The sequence below is a fragment of the Biomphalaria glabrata genome, chromosome 6 (genome assembly GCF_947242115.1).
Source record: "Biomphalaria glabrata chromosome 6, xgBioGlab47.1, whole genome shotgun sequence".
In the NCBI taxonomy this organism is placed as follows: Eukaryota; Metazoa; Mollusca; class Gastropoda; family Planorbidae; genus Biomphalaria; species Biomphalaria glabrata.
In genome coordinates, this window is record NC_074716.1 from 39,772,148 (window position 1) to 39,794,529 (window position 22,382).

General features: G+C 38.2%; 1 protein-coding gene across 1 annotated transcript in view; it reads right to left on the reverse strand.

Annotated features, from left to right (window-relative positions):
* Positions 1–13,076, reverse strand: part of LOC106056440 (pyrokinin-1 receptor-like) — a 231,321-nt gene extending 218,245 nt beyond the window's left edge. Inside the window, exon 1 of the mRNA XM_056032859.1 lies at positions 12,668–13,076. The gene's annotated coding sequence lies outside the window, so the exon portion shown is untranslated. The remainder of the gene's footprint in view (positions 1–12,667) is intronic.
* Positions 13,077–22,382: the final 9,306 nt, after the last annotated feature.

Consider the following 22,382-nt stretch of genomic DNA (forward strand, 5'->3'; position numbering starts at 1 on the left):
GGAACACAAGGAGAGAGAGAGAATGGAACACAAGGAGAGAGAGAGAGAGTGGAACACAAGGAGAGAGAGTGGAACACAAGGAGAGAGAGTGGAACACAAGGAGAGAGAGTGGAACACAAGGAGACAGAGAAAGTGGAACACAAGGTGAGAGAGAGAGAGTGAAACGTAGTGAGAGAGAGAGGGAGTGGAACACAAGGAGAGAGAGAGAGAGAGTGGAACGTAGTGAGAGAGAGAGAGAGAGAGAGAGATAGTGGAACACAAGGAGAGAGAGAGAGTGGAACAAGGAGAGAGAGAGTGGAACACAAGGAGAGAGAGAGTGGAACACAAGGAGAGAGAGTGGAACACAAGGAAAGAGAAAGAGAGTGGAACACAAGGATAGAGAGAGAGAGTGGAACACAAGGATAGAGAGTGGAACACAAGGAGAGAGAGAGAGTGGAACGTAGTGAGATCGAGAGAGAGTGGAAAAAAAGGAGAGAGAGTGGAACACAAGGAGAGAGATAGAGTGGAACGTAGTGTGAGAGAGATAGAGTGGAACACAAGGAGAGAGAGTGGAACACAAGGAGAGAGAGAGAGAGTGGAACACAAGGATAGAGAGTGGAACACAAGGAGAGAGAGAGAGAGTGGAACGTAGTGAGAGAGAGAGAGAGTGAAACACAAGGAGAGAGAGTGGCACACAAGGAGAGAGAGAGAGTGGAACACAAGGAGAGAGAGAGTGTGTGGAACACAAGGAGAGAGAGAGAGTGTGGAACACAAGGAGAGAAAGAGAGTGGAACACAAGAAGAGAAAGAGAGTGGAACACAAGGAGAGAGAGAGAGAGTGGAACACAAGGAGAGAGAGAGAGTGTGGAACACAAGGAGAGAGAGAGAGTGGAACACAAGGAGAGAGAGAGAGTGGAACACAAGGATAGAGAGTGGAACACAAGGAGAAAGAAAGAGTGGAACGTAGTGAGAGAGAGAGAGTGGAACACAAGGAGAGAGAGTGGAACACAAGGATAGAGAGAGAGTGGAACACAAGGAGAGAGAGAGTGTGGAACACAAGGAGAGAGAGTGGAACACAAGGAGAGAGAGAGAGAGAGTGGAACACAAGGAGAGAGAAAGAGAGTGGAACGTAGTGAGAGAGAGAGAGAGTGGAACACAATGTCAGAGAGTGGAACACAAGGCTAGAGAGAGTAGAACACAAGGAGAGAAAGAGTGGAACACAAGGAGAGAAAGAATGGAACACAAGGAGAGAGAGAGAGTGGAACACAAGGAGAGAGAGAGAGTGGAACACAAGGAGAGAGAGAGAGTGGAACACAAGGAGAGAGAGAGAGTGGAACACAAGGAGAGAGAGAGAGTGGAACACAGGGAGAGAGATAGAATGGAACACAAGGAGAGAGAGAGTGGAACACAAGGTAAGAGAGAGAGTGGAACGTAGTGAGAGAGAGAGAGAGTGGAACACAAGGAGAAAGAGAGAGAGTGGAACGTAGTGAGAGAGAGAGAGAGAGCGAGTGGAACACAAGGAGAGAGAGAGAGTGGAACACAAGAAGAGAGAGAGAGCGGAACACAAGGAGAGAGAGTGGGTGGAACACAAGGAGAGAGAGAGAGAGAGTGGAACACAAGGAGAGAGAGAGTGGAACACAAGGAGAGAGAGAGGGTGGAACACAAGGAGAGAGAGAGTGTAACACAAGGGGAGAGAGAGGGTGGAACACAAGGAGAGAGAGAGAGTGGAACACAAGGAGAGAGAGAGAGAGAGAGAGTGGAACACAAGGAGAGAGAGAGTGTGTAACACAAGGGGAGAGAGAGGGTGGAACACAAGGAGAGAGAAAGAGAGTGGAACACAAGGAGAGAGAGAGAGTGGAACACAAGGAGAGAGAGAGAGAGTGGAACACAAGGGGAGAGAGAGATGGAACACAAGGAGTGAGAGAGAGCGGAACACAAGGAGAGAGAGAGTGGAACACAAGGAGAGAGAGAGAGAGGAACACAATGAGAGAGAGAGAGTGGAACACAAGGAGAGAGAGAGTGGAACACAAGGAGAGAGAGAGAGTGTATCACAAGGGGAGAGAGAGGGTGGAACACAAGGAGAGAGAGAATGGAACACAAGGAGAGAGAGAGAGAGTGGAACACAAGTAGAGAGAGAGAGTGGAACACAAGGAGAGAGAGAGAGAGTGGAACACAAGGAGAGAGAGAGTGGAACACAAGGAGAGAGAGAGTGGAACGTAGTGAGAGAGAGAGAGAGTGGAACACAAGGAGAAAGAGAGAGAGAGTGGAACGTAGTGAGAGAGAGAGAGAGAGAGAGAGCGAGTGGAACACAAGGAGAGAGAGAGAGTGGAACACAAGAAGAGAGAGAGAGTGGAACACAAGGAGAGAGAGTGGGTGGAACACAAGGAGAGAGAGAGAGTGGAACACAAGGAGAGAGAGAGATAGTGGAACACAAGGAGAGAGAGAGGGTGGAACACAAGGAGAGAGAGAGTGTAACACAAGGGGAGAGAGAGGGTGGAACACAAGGAGAGAGAGAGAGTGGAACACAAAGAGAGAGAGAGGGTGGAACACAAGGAAAGAGAGAGAGAGTGGAACACAAGGAGAGAGAGTGAGTGGAACACAAGGAGAGAGAGAGAGAGAGTGGAACACAAGGAGAGAGAGAGAGTGTGTAACACAAGGGGAGAGAGAGGGTGGAACACAAGGAGAGAGAGAGAGAGTGGAACACAAGGAGAGAGAGAGAGTGGAACACAAGGAGAGAGAGAGAGAGTGGAACACAAGGGGAGAGAGAGAGTGGAACACAAGGAGAGAGAGAGTGGAACACAAGGAGAGAGAGAGTGGAACACAAGGAGAGAGAGAGAGGAACACAAGGAGAGAGAGAGTGGAACACAAGGAGAGAGAGAGTGGAACACAAGAAAAGAGAGAGAGTGGAACACAAGGAGAGAGAGAGAGAGTGTATCACAAGGGGAGAGAGAGGGTGGAACACATGGAGAGAGAGAGAGAGTGGAACACAAGGAGAGAGAGAGAGAGTGGAGCACAAGGAGAGAGTGAGAGAGAGTGGAACACAAGGAGAGAGAGAGCTGAACACAAGGAGAGAGAGAGAGTGGAACACAAGGAGAGAGAGAGTGGAACACAAGGAGAGAGAGAGAGTGGAACGCAGTGAGAGAGAGAGAGTGGAACACAAGGAGAGAGAGAGTGGAACACAAAGAGAGAGAGAGAGTGGAACACAAAAAGAGAGAGAGAGAGTGGAACACAAAAAGAGAGAGAGTGGAATACAAAAAGAGAGAGAGAGTGGAACACAAAAAGAGAGAGTGGAACACAAGGAGAAAGAGAGAGAGGAGAGAATGATAAGGTAGTGAGAAACATGCTAAAAATTAATATGAATAATTGTGTGTATGTGTGCGTTCGTGTGAGCATTTATGTGTGAGCATGTATTCAATGTATGTTTGTGTGTTTGTTTTGTAGCTTGTCTATATTTGTGTGTGTGAAAGTTTTTGTCAGTGTCACTATATGTGTCTATGATGCAAAAGAGAGAGAGAGAGAGAAAGAGAGAAAGTAGAGAGAGAAAGAATAAGTTATGGTCATAAAGAGAAAGAGATATAGATTGAGGCAGAAAAAGAGACAAATTGAAAAGAGACAAAATAAAAAAAGAAAGCTAGAAAAGTGACAAGAAAGAAAGAATACAAAGATAGAGTGGCGAAAATTTTTTTTGCGATAAACAAACCAAAAAATGAGAGGTCGTGAACAAAAGAGGTATTCTTAAAGAGATCAAATGAGAAAGGGAGAGAGAAAGTTGAAATACGAGATAGAAAAAGGTGAGAGCAGAGAAAGAGAGGGGTGTAGAAAGAGAAAAATAGAGAAGAAAGAGCGACGTCCAAAAAGGAAAACTTCAATAAGAAGAATTAAAAAAAAAGAAATTTGAACCTACAAATACAGACAGTTGAATAGATCTGGCAGGTCATCAAGAACGATCACTCATAGCCTCACAACGTAATAACTTGAAGTGATTCTAGAGTAATTCTCAGGAGCTTCAGGCATCAAACTCACTCTAATCAGAACAAAATAGTTATTGTCTGCAATTAGCCACTTGTCATCTCGCTGTTCTAAATTACAAACTCAATTTTATCTTTTTTTTTTTTTAGTTTTTGTTTCGTTTTAAGTTTTGATTAGTTTTAATTTGAAGTCAATCGCAGCATTCATGCTTCAATTCTGTAACTTTAAAATGACCTAATGTATAAAAAAAACAAGGTTACAAAGACAGTTTGTGTAAACTCAAAATCGGTCCCCGAAGTGGTCCACCCAGGCAAGAAAAAAAAGCCAGGTTTAAATATTTTCAGAAGAATATCGGTATTGAATTCTATCAGAAGTGGTCCACCCAGGCAGGTAAAAGGGCAGGTTTCAATATTTTCAGAAAATATCATAATGAAATTCTATCAAAGGCAAATGACAGAGAGGAATGGAGAAAGAAGGTTGGCAGACCAAGGGATAGGTGAAAGTGAATGTGAAGTTAGATGTGAACCAGACCTAACTGATGTCTAATAATGAGTGTCTGATTGATCTAATAGTTTTGTAAATGGTCAAGCTCTTATTCAAAGCCTCAAGAACATTACATTTCAACTCCGTATCCCGTTTTAAGTTCCTTTAATTTTTGGTTTTATGACTTTTTTTATTGATTCATTTGTGGTCACCCACAATGAATAAATGTGCAATGTTTCAACTTGATTATAGAAAAGGAAGTGGGAAAAATGACGTTTAACAGATTTTGACCAGGCAGACAGATTTTGGTGATGTAAGTAAGGAAATAACCCAAAGATGGACCAATTCTCACACAGACTTCAGGGCAAATGATGGTTATAACAAGCTCTCGGGACATTTATCAACGAAATCCTTTCGCCTCCGAACAGGGCATAACAGAATGAGACAACATTCCGGAAACGTGCTCTTGTGGAGTGTCTCTGGAGATTGATGTTTACGAGGATTCACTTCAAAGCTTTATAGTTTATTGAGAAAGCACTAACTCTAAAACGCCCCATAGAAGATTTACGCTTTTAACTGCTGCTGTTCTGGAAAGTTCTGCGCATTTGAAAACAGACGTCGGATTAGTTATCTAAGATTTTGTAGCTTATTAACCTTTTAATGATAACACAGAAATATAAGAGGAATGATCTTGTTCATTTGTCATAGTTATCTCATACATTTAAAATGAAATTTAAGTCCCCTTAAATATTTTTCTGCTCGCCACACCTAACACGCGCATCGGATCCGGAGTGAATTAAATATCTTCTTAATAAACACATTTTCCCCCCACACCTGCTGTGTAAAACAACAACAACAAAAAGTTGTGAGACTTACAAGGCTCATAAAAAAAAAGTGATATCACAGATGTTCATTGAACAAACAGTCGAGTCTACTTCCTGGATACAGGGCAACCGACTGTCTCTAATTTTCTCTACTTTAACGTCCTCAAGGGCTTCACCCAATCGTCATCCCAACAGCGAAGTATGCATGCGAGGCATGGAACTCAAATTAAAACGGATTTTAGTAGTGTGAACTACAGAGATCAGGTCTCAAACAAAGAAATCCTAAGCCGAACTGGAAGTCGACCACTTAATGAGGTTGTGACCGAGCGTCGCATAATATTTGCACGACATGTCCTCTGACAGAGTGAATTACGCATACCAAGAGTTGTGATGACATAAAGCATGGAGGACAGAACGAGGAAGGCGCAAGTAGGGACGTCCTTCTATAAATTGGCGCCATGCTGTCATGGAAGACCTCAGAGCAGTGGACAACGGGTGGGAAAAGGCTGCAGACGTTGCCAGTGACAAATCTTTATGGAGACAGCCTGCCACCCAATGCGCCTAACAGTAGGATCTAAGTCCAAGTGGGACTTATACGGAATTCGGTATCACAAAAAAACTTGTAGGCGTCTCTCATGGTTTGTTTTGTGGTATGTCTAGGCAGGGCCTGATCTATGTAAGTGGAGGTCCCGGGGCAGGATTTTTGTGCAGGCTCCTACACTTTTTCAAAAGCTTTAAAAACATTTTCCTTATTAATACTAATGTTCATATCTAAAAGCATGTCATACTGTAAAGAAAGAAATTGAGTACTTGTAAATTTAATGCCAATTACCTTCTTTAAATTTAAAAAAAAAATTGGTATGTCTATTTTAGTAAAAATAAAAAAGTATAATTTTGAGCACTGTCGTAAATACTAAGCTGCAGCCATCTATTTGTTTGTCTGTATACTGATATGCTTCATCATGTATTGGTTATTAATTTTCCTACTTTACTTTTCTTTCATTTTTTTTTAAATTATTTATGTACTTTCCATAATTTGCATGTCAAATCTTCTTTCCCCCCCCCTTCCAAATCCACGCTAAATCACTTCTCGGGGCAGTTCTCTCCTTTCTTACCACCTTTTGAATGATTTACAAAAATAGATCTCAATAACCTTGGGCTTGACCTTATGCTGATTATGCTGTAAACAGTTTTCTTTTAAAGTTGTCTGTAGTTGAGTTGGCGTCTACTATTGAAGGTAATGGATGTAGTTGGGTCACGTGTGTGTGTGTGTGTGTGTGTGTGTGTGTGTGTGTGTGTGTGTGTGTGTGTGAAAAGGGGAAGACACGCGTACTACTAATGTAATGGCGGAAATTATAGTTTTTTTCTAGAGTTATTTTACTGTTTCGGTCATCAGATTGGTTGAGGGACCCAAACAGTAAAATAACCCATGGAGAAGTCATGACCTTTCTGAATGCATCTTTGATGAACTCATATTTTCTATGTTAGCGTGTGTTTCTCAGATAGATAGATGGATAGAAAGATAGAGAGAGAGAGAGAGGGTGTGTTTTCTATGAGGTTTAGGAGCACTTGTCTATTTCTACCGAGATCACTTGTTATAGAAGGCCTCAAAACACAACCCTACTGTTGTATAGGTCACAAGGCTTACAAAGTAGGCTACTCATTCTTATAAAAGTACTCACACTTATAAAAGTAATCAATCTTATAAAAATACTCACACTTATAAAAGTAATCACACTAATAAGAGTACATAGGAACCTAGAGATACGAGTTAAATTCGTTCCAGACCCGAGCTCGTAAGTCGATCTACTCGTATCTAGAACAAATTTTCCCTATATAAAATAAAGTAAAGTCAATTAAGTGGTTCTAACCCTATATAAAGTCCCAAAGTTACCTAAATGCTGAAAATGACTTTGTTATGAATGAATAAATGCACAGGTACAGAATATAACCCGGGCTAACGAGTGCGGATGAGGAGGAGGAAGCGAGGGGGGGGGGATTGACTGCTCAGACCTAAGGCTACGTAAACACTTCATTAACAGCATCCACGTTTCCATGGACACCATCCTCATCTTCGTATCATTGGACTTTGTACTTACGTTAATTTTCTTGGGGCCCATGATGCACAAGAATAATTCCGATTCCAATCACTAAACTCGCAAGCTATAACACTCACACTACAGAGACGAGCCTTTATTAAGCGCTGCGATACGCGCTAGTGGTCGAGATCATGGTGTACCCACACTCTGCCGTTTTTGTCCAAGTAGTGGCTGAGGCAACTTCTCCCCATTTTCCTGCACTGGCATTTGTGGTTCCTATTCCGAGTGAGAACGGAGAGATCCGCTTTCGCACGATCATCGTCGCTACATTTTAGCTCTTTATCTCCACTCGTAACTCGAATTGTCGCTACATTTTAGCTATTTATTTCCACTCGTAACTCGAATCGTCGCTACATTTTAGCTATTTATCTCCACTCGTAACTCGAATTGTCGCTACATTTTAGCTATTTATCTCCACTCGTAACTCGAATTGTCGCTACATTTTAGCTATTTATCTCCACTCGTAACTCGAATTGTCGCTACATTTTAGCTATTTATCTCCACTCGTAACTCGAATTGTCGCTACATTTTAGCTATTTATCTCCACTCGTAACTCGAATTGTCGCTACATTTTAGCTATTTATCTCCACTCGTAACTCGAATTGTCGCTACATTTTAGCTATTTATCTCCACTCGTAACTCGAATTGTCGCTACATTTTAGCTATTTATCTCCACTCGTAACTCGAATTGTCGCTACATTTTAGCTATTTATCTCCACTCGTAACTCGAATTGTCGCTACATTTTAGCTATTTATCTCCACTCGTAACTCGAATTGTCGCTACATTTTAGCTATTTATCTCCACTCGTAACTCGAATTGTCGCTACATTTTAGCTATTTATCTCCACCCGTAACTCGAATTGTCGCTACATTTTAGCTATTTATCTCCACCCGTAACTCGAATTGTCGCTACATTTTAGCTATTTATCTCCACTCGTAACTCGAATTGTCGCTACATTTTAGCTATTTATCTCCACTCGTAACTCGAATTGTCGCTACATTTTAGCTATTTATCTCCACTCGTAACTCGAATTGTCGCTACATTTTAGCTATTTATCTCCACTCGTAACTCGAATTGTCGCTACATTTTAGCTATTTATCTCAACTCGTAACTCGAATTGTCGCTCGTAAAACTAAGAGAAATTTCGCTCTCGACGCTGCTCGTATCTCGAGGTTCCACTGTAATCACACTTATAAAAGTACTCACACTTAGAAAAGCATTTTTGAATTTTCTTTTGTATCGCGAGTGTTTCATGCCCTAGCGCTCTGGTTCATTCTCTTTAATGGAAATGTAGGCAGAGCCCTACTTCAAGTAGCTTAACTGTTGATACCACCCGGTCACACATGCTAAGTAGTGTGGTATGTTCAAGTGAAACGTTTGTGCGAACATTTAGTTAGAAAATTGTGTGTATTTAGTCTCGGTACTTGTTCAGACCTCTCTGCAACCCTGACGCACAACCAGGCCAGGTAAAGCCACCGAAACAATTCTTTAAAGCTCTTGTCAGGTGGCATTGGCATGAAAATAGAAGAATTAAACCCTAGACCATAAAGCCAACAATTAGAAGTAAACCGAAAACCAGCTCAAACCCCTCTCTCTCCCCACTCCCTCCCTACCTCCTTTTTTCCCCCCTCTTAGTCCTGGAAAATGTCTACCTGGTCGGATCTTGGTTATCTTGTAGTGTGTTTCATCTAATTTACTTCCCCGCGTTTATGAAAACCTCAAAAAAAACTTGTCTCTGTCATCTGGTTGGTTGGAGTTAAACTGCCATAAGAACTGATAAGTAATGTGTCTTAAATTTGAAGCTCAAATAGCCTGGTGCACAGGAAATTCAGATTAGAGCTTTAGAATCTCTTGGTCAAGATAAAGGATTTATTTATTCCATTCTCACGTTACAAATTTTCAGAAGTCCTGGCAACCTTTGTAGATTGAGTCAAAGCTCTTAGCTGTAGCGGTCTGGGCATAATTATTAAGTTACATTCACTGAGCTCCACGCAGATACCGCTAACATAATAATCTACATGATCAAATCTATGAAACGAAAAAGAAATTGTTATGTAAATTTAGTCAACCAAGTATAAACTGGAATGTTTCAATCTATTCACGGTCTAAACAGATGCGGTTGGCAGATACACCAATGCAGGCATTTCATAGGTAATGATGGGCTTAAGACCATTACCACTTCCGGTGTTAACAACCTTGCGGAACAGGGCTTCTCCGTAAAGTATATTTAAAGTACATTTGTAAGAACACATTATTGATTGACTTTTTCTGCTTTACTATAACCTGATAATGAAACAGTCTTAGCGGGCATTAAACACAGAGTGAAGATTGTATTGTGTAGTAAGTGCAAGCCCAATGCGAGCAAATATTTCTAACCATAATCTCAAATTGATCTCTACTGTTCTAGTCATGAAATGTATTACACTACCTTGTCCAAGTGTCTAAAAAAGGTTCGAGATAAATCCCTTTTATGACCCTAGGATCCTGAAAAGGCTTTTACCCCGTGGCCAGGAAGAGAGATTGGCTCTTTGCCGACCTCCCTGTCAGCAGGCCCATTAACCACGTGATCAGTTATTCACACCCGTCTTTGATGAGACAGGGGCTCCTTGAGCAGACGACGTAACTTCCTCCTCTTACGTAAAAGGGGGACTCTCCTTGTCCCTATAATGTACGGAAGCAAACCGTGGGAGGAACATCACCGCGCGTATGTTCCCCACTGGAGAACGGTGCCACGGATGGGACTGTGCAATGTTTAGGAACCGCTGATCTAATTGATCTAATTGTTCTGTAAAGGGTCAATCTCTTATTCAAAGCCTCAAGAAAAAACAAACATTTCCGTAAAAAAAAAATTCCTTTAGTTAAGTGTCCTATGGCGATATAGCCGCGCTATATTGTAGATGATCAATCTCTAATTATTAAACAAAACAACATAAAAAACGCAAACTTACTCTGAATGGTCATATAACGAGGTACTCAAGTCTCGCAAAGACTATCTTACAAGAAAGAGTACCAGGGGAAACAGAGGCAGACAGAGTCTCGCAAAGACTATCTTACAGGAAAGAGTACCAGGGGAAACAGAGGCAGACAGAGAACTCAAGTCTCGCAAAGACTATCTTACAGGAAAGAGTACCAGGGGAAACAGAGGCAGAGAAAGCGATGGAAAGACCAAATCAAAGAATGAACGATCAGGTCATTGAAACAGATTCTAGTCTAGGCAGAAGACAAAGAGGAATGGAGAAATAGGTCGACTGATCATGTGTGGTGCCCCGACGATCCGACCGACTAAGGGAAATGAGGATATAAACGTTTGCTACAATAGAGGACAACAAACATACAATTGTAATTAAACACTGTATGAGAACCCTTGCAAATAATTACGTATGCATCTCACTTATTCTATCCTTGACCTCAAACCTGGTGCACAGTATGGTGTGAGGACGAGCCGCCCTCGTTATAATGGACACACCTTTTTTGTGTGCAAGTCATAGATCTAGCCATTGTGTGTCTCTATGAGGAACAATGTGGCTACCCGCAGTTTGGAACAAAAAATAAAGTTTTGTAAGATGAAGATATGGGTAAGAAATAAAAGTACTCGGACCATTGTGTGGGAATGGAAATAACCAAGCATTTGAATATGTCAGCCTCAACAGGTCTCAGGCTGCACACGGTAGTTGTTGGTAGCAGCATAATAGTCTGCTACATGTCTACGGCGACACGTTATAGAATGCCTCAACACTGACCTGCATTGTCGCAACCTATGCAGTGGAGACCAATAGCTCGCAGCCACGTCGTAAAGACATGTGACGTGGCAACGAGACATTGGTCTTCACAGCCCACAGGTAGTGACGTTGCAGGTCTATGACGATTGGCATCGTTTACAATTATTAGGTAAATGCTCAGCGTGTGCACCTAAATGTCCGAGGTTTAAAAAAAATTGCGTGAAATGAAGCATAAAGATAAAAAACAAAACACACAGTGAGTTAATGTAAAAGTGGGTATGGAGGGGCAGGGATAGAGAGATATGTGAGGTAGAAAGGAGGAGAATTTAAAAGGAAAAAAGAAGAGAGTCGTGGAGAGAGAATAATTTAGAAAGTAAAGATAGAAAGATTTGTCCAGGGCAGTGGCGTACCTAGAGATTCGGTGGCCCGGGGGCTTGACAACTTTAGCAGCCCCTGCATTTTGACATTCGACATCATCAATGGCGTAATATTTAATGTAAAACCATATTTCGGACACTCATTGGGGGCCCCTCAAGTGAGGTGGGGGCCCGGGGGGATTTTCAAATTTGGACCCCCCAGCTCCCCCCACCCTAGCTACACCCCAGGTCCAGAGCGGCCTGGAAGGAGTTGTGAGACAAGAAACACCAATCTAAAGAAAAAATGACCCAATGGACAAAAGGTTGCATGAAAGGCAGAGCAAGATGAAGATAAAGGCGGTAAATGAATAAGAGAGAGAGAGAGAGAGAGAGAGAATGATAGAAGTGAGATTGTAACAAAGAAATACAAAATGAAATAGTTGAAAGGCGCAGTAAAGCGCTTGGCTTCCGAACCTAGGGTCCGGGGTTCAAATTCTAGTGAAGACTGATATTTTTAATTAGGGGGTATTTAGGATGACTCTGAGTCCACCCAGCTCTAATGGGTATCTGACATTAGTTGGGAAAAAGTATTGGCGGGTTGATCGTTGTGTTGGCCACATGACACTCTCGTTAACCGTGAGCCACAGAAAGCAGAGGACCTTTACATCTTCTCTCCTATGGATCGCAAGGTTTGAAAGGGGAGCAACAACTTTACCACTTGGTAAACAAATAATTTAAAAAAGAGAGAAAAAAAAACGCTAGAGAAGAAAGATTGATAGAGAGAGGGGGGGGGGTAAGATATATATTCTGGCCCAAACCAAAATGCAGAAAAGAGATAAATCTACATAACAAGGGAGAGAATTCCAGAGATAAAGAAGATCAAACCGTCACAGACAGCCAACAAGCAAAGGGGAATAGAAACTAATGGAAAAAGCTAGCAAGCTAGCAAAATAGACAAAGAAAGACAGAGAAAGAGAGATTGAAAGAAATAGAGAGAACCATTTGGAAGTAAATACATCTAGGCACATTTTGTTTTCTGTAGATGATTACAAAACCTAGAACTCCATAAAGTTAAAATTAATAAAATAAAACGTTGTATCAATTCTAAGCTATCGGATGGTACTTCCAAAGCAAAGAAAGAACAAGCCAGAGAGAGAGAGAGAGATAGAAGAGAGAGAGAGAGAGAGTGGAGAAAATTGAAAAAGAATGGGAGACACAAAATCTAATTATAATATTACCTGCAATTATCCGTTATCCAAGACTCATTTCGCTCGTATGTAGTCAACTGTGACCAATGAGAAAAGTCAACAATCCAGCGATGTGTTGATATCCATGGCACAATCAATAAACCTTCTCGTATTAAATAGCATCACACATTTATAGAAAATTAAAAAGAAGAAACAACAACATTACTCCACGAAGATCAAGTGAAATACAAAACAACGATTTTTTTTTGACACGAAAGAAAACACTACAATAAAACGTCACATGGTGTCAGATTTAAATAGAAAAGTTATTGACAGAATATCCGGTGGCTTTTGGCGGCTTCTAACACACATCAGGTGTTAAAAGAAACCTAATGTTTTCATTTTGGGCATAAAGGGGGAACAACGCGCGTTAATTAAAGCAGGAACTCTTCATTGAGTTGTCGCCACTTGCCGTAGACGCTGCCACACTACCGCGAGTCGCCCTAATCGCTCTCACTTCAAAAAAAAAAAAAAAAAGCCTCCATTGAAACGCGTGTGCGGAGTCATAAGTAAGAGACCGAGAGAGAGAGAGAGAGAGGGGGGGGGAGGGAGGGAGGGAGAGAGAGAGAGAGAGGGTCGATTGTGAACGAAAGACCGGGATAAAAAAAAAGAAAGGAATGAGGATTGCAGTAAGGAGTGCTCATGGGAAATAAAAATCTTCGGTTCCTTTGCTCTGAGACCCGTGAACATCTCCTTGTAAATTAACTCAAGGACAAGGCCATGTGTATCAGTCTGTGAGTCTGGACACTAGTATCAACCAGGCTGACGAACGTTTATTAACCGGGCCACATTATCACGTGGTGTGACACAGGCAACCAGACGAATGGCTTATCGGCGAAAAATCAAAAGCGGACAAACTTGATTTATCATACAACCAATTTATACCAGAGAGCTGGATAAGTTTTAGGAAATCTAACCGGACAAAAATGTGAGTCAGATAACCTGGCGAAGTGTATCTGAAGGGAAATAGAGAACGTACATTAACCAGAGAGCAACTATGTATGCCCTACTTGCTAATCTAGACATTCTGAGGATGTATGCCCTACTTGCTAATCTAGACATTCTGAGGATGTATGCCCTACTTGCTAATCTAGACATTCTGAGGATGTATGCCCTACTTGCTAATCTAGACATTCTGAGGATGTATGCCCTACTTGCTAATCTAGACATTCTGAGGATGTATGCCCTACTTGCTAATCTAGACATTCTGAGGATGTATGCCCTACTTGCTAATCTAGACATTCTGAGGATGTATGCCCTACTTGCTAATCTAGACATTCTGAGGATGTATGCCCTACTCGCTAATCTAGACATTCTGAGGATGTATGCCCTACTCGCTAATCTAGACATTCTGAGGATGTACGCCCTACTCGCTAATCTAGACATTCTGAGGATGTATGCCCTACTCGCTAATCTAGACATTCGGAGGATGTATGCCCTACTCGCTAATCTAGACATTCTGAGGATGTACATTAACCAGAAAGCAACTATGTATGCCCTACTCGCTAATCTAGACATCTTACTGATACCCACTTATGACACCAAATGTTGCACAACAGAATTAAAGGTTTCTGTAAGGGCGGATAGGTTTCAAATTGTCTCTTCCTATCAACTAGCTGCCGATTTTTGACGCTTTGTTTGATTAATGATTACTCTTTATACATACAAAATCACACATGTACATTAAGTTTTCAACATTATTTTTAAATATTTTTCATTTCATTTTCAAATTCAGTAAACTCTACTACAAATACATTAAGAGAATAATTTCAACAGGTGGAAATCCAAACAATAAAACAGCAACAATGGTAATGATTCGTATAGGATAGTTCCTCTTGACGATAAACATTCTAAAGCGTGTTAGATCTAGCTCAGTAGTTGCATGCAGTCAGCAAATTACTTTCATTTGTAGCTGCTTTTATAAGCTTAGTCAAACCAAGACTGTTGGAGTGTAACCCTCTAGACGAGAGTAGAAATCGTAGTGTATTTTTCACTTAGAAATGTTATGTTGGTGTTATTTTAGGATTCGTTTTGAGTATAAAGTGGAATATAACAACTAAGTACACGATTGTCGTTTCTAACATTCATACAGTTGCACTGCTTTAGACACATATTTATACAGATGACAAAATACTAATGGTACATATTCAAAACCCACTATAATGAACCTGTCTAGATGTTTGAGTTTCTAAATAGATAAATAAAAATCGATAGAGAGAAAGAAGAAAGAGAGACATACAGAGACAGATAAATAGATAGATAAATAGCTAGATAGCTAGCTAGCTAGTTAGTTAGATAGATAGATAGATAGATAGATAGATAGATAGATAGATAGATAGATAGATAGATAGATAGATAGATAGATAGATAGATAGATAGATAGATAGATAGATAGATAGATAGATAGATAGATAGATAGATAGATAGATAGATAGATAGATAGATAGATAGATAGATAGATAAAGATAATAATATGTTAAACCAAATTCTTGTTGCTATATCTAGAGTCTAAAATAGTAATACAAATAGATCAACTCAAAAGTCACAACATCAAACAAACACAAATATTGACATGCTTTTTAAGTAGGTTCATGTTGGGTTGTTTTTTTTTTACATTGCAATGATGGCAAATAGCATGCATAGAACCGGAATCAGGCACAGATGCATTCCTTGTGTATTAACAACCTTGTTAGATCCAAGCATGTACATCTATTCTTGGCATCAAAGACGAAGCATGAACTCACCTGCCAACTCGAGTTAATACAAAGTTTTGATCACTTCAAAAAAAAAATGTCTGCATGATGAACATTTTTTTTAACGTTTGATGTTTTATAGAGTGAGTCGTGTCTTCTCTGTTGTTAATTTAGCTTTTTTATTTAGCTCTTCGTTTCGTGTCCTGTTGTTCCTGTAGCGTGTTTTGTTTTAAAAGTCAGTTGTCAACGTGTTATTCTATCATTAGATTCGTTAAATTAGTGCTTTTCACACAAAAAAATCCGTATAGATGATTGATATTTATGTGCTCAAAATAATATTTTTAAAGAAACATATCTAGTTAGAAAACGGTTTTAAATACAAATATCTTCTAAGCTTAAAGCTAGCGTTTCTCAAATTGTGAAGCAGGGTGATAAATTGGACGTGATGGGATCCTTTTTTTCAAGGAATAAAAATAAGTTATATTTGTATTACCTTTATAATATAAGTGGCATCTTGTTATTTACTAGCAGGATCTTTTTTAGTGGAGAGACTCTGCAACAAGATCAGATTGAATCCTATTGTTCTTATATGTCTCTGCTGGCTCAAGTCTATCAGTACATCAGTAGAAGTAGGAGAGGTCTCATTTATTCCTAGCGCCGTAACATTATAACTTCTTTATCCTGACTAAAACAGGCCCGCTACAAGAAGAACATTCTACGATAAACAAGTCCATGTCAGATATTCTTTGCCTCAAACATGTTTTTCACTTCAATATCGACGGGTTAGGGTTAGGGTTTGGGGTTAGGGTTAAGGTTTGGGGTTTGGGTTAGGGGTTAGGGTTAGTGTTAGGGATTAGGGTTAGGGTTAGATTTTTTTTTTATTTGTAACCTTTTTTTTTTTGTTCCCCTGCACTCATTTTTTTAATAAAATATTTTCTTAATTAGTTCAAAATTCAGTGAATAATAGTGTTTACAGCGATCCCTAGGCTCCCCACTGAACCCTGGCTGGGTAAGGGAAGGGAGACTTGAACGCATTTTTTTGGTTGAGAAATGGTGACCTCAGCTCTAAAATTATATAAAGAGTAAATTTCCCCTTTTTGACCTTGTGGTCTATAGGCCATCTGATTATTTGCCTTTACGGTTAACGAGGTTGTCATGTGGCCAGCACCAAAGACCATCAGCCATTACTTACCCTAACTAATGTCAGGTACCCATTAGAGCTAGGTGGACCTAAAAGCTTCCAAAGATCATGAAATTAAAATCCCAGTGTTCTCCAGGATTCGAACCCAAGACAGCCAGTTCAGAAGCCAAGCACTTTACCGCTCAGCCACCGCGCATCCCTAAATCTATTTGGAGGGCTCAAATAAAAAAAAGGTGCCTTGATGATTTTAGTTTCTATTGTAAATAACGTTGAAATCAGGAGCGTTCTTCCATTCAAAGTTTCTTACAGTGTAAGGTTTAAGGTAATGAATTTTTAAGGCCTTGAATGTTTGATTGTCTTCTGCGTCTACCTTGACTTCACCTTTGACTGAAGCTACATGGTATGTTTCTAAAAGTCATAAACTAGATTTTTTTATCTATCTTGGAACACTCTATGTGTTGGCGGAGAAGAAAAAAGATAAAAGTAATATTTTCAGAAAATCAAAAACATATATACTTTCTAAAAGTATAAAATAAGATGATTTCGCAAGTTTATTAATTGGTTATCATTGTAATGACATAGTGGCAAAATCTTCGTTAAAAAATGAACACTCAACTATGATACAATGAAAAAAAACAACATTACCTTTCCGTTATTCAAAAAGATTAGGCTGTTTATGGCTACAGTAAACAGTGAACGAATATAAACAGGTCTCACATGACATTGTTGATGTATTATGAATACACACACTGGACATAGCCTTCTGACACGCTGGACACGCGCAGAAAATAACTCAGTTACATTGCACATTTTCAATTTATCAATTATTAGGCCTACCTTATCTTGCCATTAAACAGTAGATATTGAGAATTCAAAACTAGCCCTTTAAATACAATTGTCTTTCAGTTAGTCGCAAACTTATAAAGCGTTTAGAAGAAGATTGTAGCTCTCCCAAATATGTTTGTTATCAAGAATGATTCGTTAGCAATACTATCTACACCATTATTGCCTTAGAAAAGTTTCTGTGACCTTGTCGTTATAATAATACTTATAAGTTTTTTCTTTGGTAGGAAGCTGTGTTGCGCAATGCTATGCAGTACCTTTTATGATCAACAAATTTTACTTGATGAAATGTAGTCACAGAAAAGTCTTTAAAGTGTTATACTGTTTGTTCTCTCTTTGTTGACTAAACATAAGAGTCACTAATTTTGTTAGTTTTTTTTTTTTATGTAAACTTAAAAGGGACATTTTAACAATTCCTCCTATTAGCTTGCAAACTCTTTGAAAACAGCTCTAATGATTTACTTAATTTGGGAATTTTTGTATATCTTTGGGAACAAAAACAACTAAACCATACTTCAAAACAAAATCTAATGAAATACTCAGAAAGACACAAAGATAAAGGCACATACCTTTTTCCATATGCTAGGACAAATTTCAACAAATGCTCCTTCTTCCATAGTGCTATTAGAGCACGGAATCTGATGAACCAGCCAGGAAACCAGTGACTTGGCAGAATTTAAGTCATCGGTTAACATGCATGACTAGATGCATGACGCGTAGGACATAATCCTTTTCTTTTTTTGAAGTAATATCTGTATTATATAAGATAACTAGCCTGACATTACCCGCGGCCTGCGGGTCTAAGTTTGTGTTTACTAATCTAGTGGATTGGATTTAGATGTATGTTAAACTTAGCTAATGATCCTTTCAAGTTTTTTTCTCTTTCGCTACGAAAATAAAATTAGTTTTGCGAAATGGGTTAACCCGAAGCCGATACATTCATATCTATTAAAAACGAAAAGAGCGATAGCTTTGTTAAATGAATGGGATTATAAAGTGAACAATTAGACGAAATAATTTTTAGTACGCGATTCATGAATGAATATAGATCTAGGCCTGTCTCAACCCGGCTTCGCAGCTTTCGTAAACGAATGCAGTCTATTAAAAATGCTTTAGAAAACCAAATTTGAATGTTTATTTGATCTAAATAGGAAATGAATGGACTATAATTAGTAGTATAGTATAAAACTATCTGTGCTAAGAGAAGTTTTATCATCTTAGAGTTGAATTAGAGTTTTAGATCTAGGGATGGGATTATAAAGTAAACAATTAAACGAATTAATTTTTAGTAAGCGATTCATTACGGTATTGTCTAATGAAAGAATGTTTGTCAGGAAATCTGCAGTCACAGATATAACGAACTAATTAATTCAAAAAATGCTTTTGAAACACAAAATTGAAGGTTAATTTTATTATATAATAAAATCAATGTATCTTCTTTTGTATTTTCAAGTGTCAAAGTAAAAAACTATCTGCGCAAAGTGTATTTCTAAAAATTAGATCTAGGTCTAAATCCTTTCGATCTTTTCTATGTCAACATTGTAGATATGGCCTAGATCCATAAAATAGGCCTACTATAGCTGTAATAGAATTGGACAACTTTTTTTTTGAGGTTTGTTTTAGGGCTACAATACATACACTAAGGTCTAAGTTGGTACTTAAGAAACATTCCTGCCAAGTTTTATCAAGATTGGTCAAGCGGTTTTGATGTCTATAAGTAACATACATACATACACCTCACATTCTACTTTATAATATAGACTAGACATATGTTACCCGCGACCCGCGGGTCTTTATTTGCGCATTACTTTCGATATAGTCACTGAGAGTGTTTTGTAAACAATTAAACGAAATCATAATGTAATAAGTAAAGCGAATATGTCAATGTAAAAATAGTGTGAATGAAGCTATCAAATCAAAATAGCTAATAGGCTTAAATCCATTTTTTTTTTTCAAATTAAAACATTTGCTTGTAGGCCTACATATATTTGATTAAAATTTGAAATGAATAGACTAAATTTTGTATGTTCATGTGTATAAAGTATAAAGTAGATCTTGAGGTAGACATAGATCTAAATCTACACTAATCTAGAGATAAAAATTGGCTTTTATAGAGTTCATTCTGTGCTGTGCATGCGTGAATTTTTTTTATGAATGAATATAGGCCTATCTCAACACGGCTACGCAGCTTTAGCGAACAGCTAACGAATGTATTTAAAATGCTTTAGAAAAACAAATTTGAATGTTAATTTGATTAAAATATGAAATGAATGGACAATAATTAGTATGTTTATGTGTTAAAGCATAAAACTATCTTTGCGAAAAGAAGTTTTATCATCTTAGAGTTCAATAAGAGTTTTAGACCTAGGCCTAGGAATAGACTCAGTAGAGAGATGTGTTAATGTGTAACCAAAAAACTATCTGCGCAAAGTGTATTTCTAAAAATTAGATCTAGGTCTAAATCCTTTCGATCTTTTCTATGTCAACATTGTAGATATGGCCTAGATCCATAAAATAGGCCTACTATAGCTGTAATAGAATTGGACAACTTATTTTTTTGAGGTTTGTTTTAGGGCTACAATACATACACTAAGGTCTAAGTTGGTACTTAAGAAACATTCCTGCCAAGTTTTATCAAGATTGGTCAAGCGGTTTTGATGTCTATAAGTAACATACATACATACACCTCACATTCTACTTTATAATATAGACTAGACATATGTTACCCGCGACCCGCGGGTCTTTATTTGCGCATTACTTTCGATATAGTCACTGAGAGTGTTTTGTAAACAATTAAACGAAATAATAATGTAATAAGTAAAGCGAATGTGTCAATGTAAAAATAGTGTGAATGAAGCTATCAAATCAAAATAGCTAATAGGCTTAAATCCATTTTTTTTTTCAAATTAAAACATTTGCTTGTAGGCCTACATATATTTGATTAAAATTTGAAATGAATAGACTAAATTTTGTATGTTCATGTGTATAAAGTATAAATTAGATCTTGAGGTAGACATAGATCTAAATCTACACTAATCTAGAGTTAAAAATTGGCTTTTATAGAGTTCATTCTGTGCTGTGCATGCGTGATCTTTTTTTATGAATGAATATAGGCCTATCTCAACACGGCTACGCAGCTTTAGCGAACAGCTAACGAATGTATTAAAAATGCTTTAGAAAAACAAATTTGAATGTTAATTTGATTAAAATATGAAATGAATGGACAATAATTAGTATGTTTATGTGTTAAAGCATAAAACTATCTTTGCGAAAAGAAGTTTTATCATCTTAGAGTTCAATAAGAGTTTTAGACCTAGGCCTAGGAATAGACTCAGTAGAGAGATGTGTTAATGTGTAACCATGGAACTATACTAATGGAACAACAGCTCCTAGTTTTTACTAGGGGAGTGCCGTCGCGCATCTTTTTTCGCGCAAGGTGCAATATGGAGAAATTCAGGAGGATGCAAAAGAAGAAATTTACTCCTCCAGTCACTTGGACTGACCTTCAATGAGAGTAAAACTTTCCTACGCTTTATTTTATTAGATCTCTAAAAACTTCATCCATTTTCTCACAATGTTTTGTGATTTATAAAATTTTCCTGAATAAGGGATCGTCACAAAAGTTATTTTTTTAAGGCCACCCCATTAAAATAGCTGTTTTCAGTACTTTCACATTTGGGTATTTTACACAAAATCTGGATTTTTTTTTATGTACATGAAATCATTATCATCTGTCCCGCGTAACCAAATCCTCCACTTTTCCCGGTCACCAATGTTCTTAACAAGATATCAAGAGAGAGAGGCTGGTCCATTATTTGCGTAGTCAAGCCAGCTTTTCTTCTGACAAACCTTTTTTCGTTTATTCTCTTGAAGGATATTTTTTTTAAGTTAGTCTTACAAAATACAATTCCAAACCAACTCATGCAGTTATTGTCTTTTCACAGTATTGAGGAGTCATCCTTTTTGCCAGCCAGAGTGTTAATTGGCAAAAGTAAAAAAATTCATTATTTTAATTTTTTTTAGTAAATATTCACAACTATATCTTTTATATAATAATATATTTTTAAATAATAATATCTTTTATATAGACATGCTTTAATAGATCTAATAAATGATTAACGCGGACCTACCAATATGGGTATATTAATACTTAAATCTGGGTATTTTAAATTTCGAATGCGCATTTTTTAAAAACCGAACTTATCTATAGATCTCTTATATTTAGAATAATATAGATCTACAACACCCAGTCTTAGACTATGGTTCTAGATCTATTTAAAGATATTTTTTTTAAAAAATAACTCAATAGATCTAATAAAGTCATGATTTTTACTCTATTTTCTCTAGATCTAAACCATACATGAGATCAATATATCAATATGAATGCTTATAGATCTAGTCTACGTCTAGATCTATCGATCATCTATACTGTCTATAGGCTATACTATAGCTGTATTGCCTGGCCTGTAGTAGGCTGTAGATCTAGCTAGTACCTGTACTAATATTAGTAGATGTAGATCTATAGTATAATATTAATACTTTTTTATAGTAGAAAGTAGATTTATAATGTATCAATTCTATCTAATCTAGATCTAAATCTAGACTTCACTTTCACATCACATGATCACACTATTATTGATACAGACAGTGAATGAAACGAATGCAGTGATTATAGTTTATACTGATTATACTTATAGATCTACCAGTTGATAATCATCATCATCATAGATAATAATCTAGACTAGTATTCTAGATCTATAAATAATCATAGTCACCGTGATAGTGCCCTTTTTAGTCAATGTAGTCTACGTCTAGATCTATCGATCATCTATACTGTCTATAGGCTATACTATAGCTGTATTGCCTGGCCTGTAGTAGGCTGTAGATCTAGCTAGTACCTGTACTAATATTAGTAGATGTAGATCTATAGTATAATAATAATACTTTTTTATAGTAGAAAGTAGATTTATAATGTATCAATTCTATCTAATCTAGATCTAAATCTAGACTTCACTTTCACATCACATGA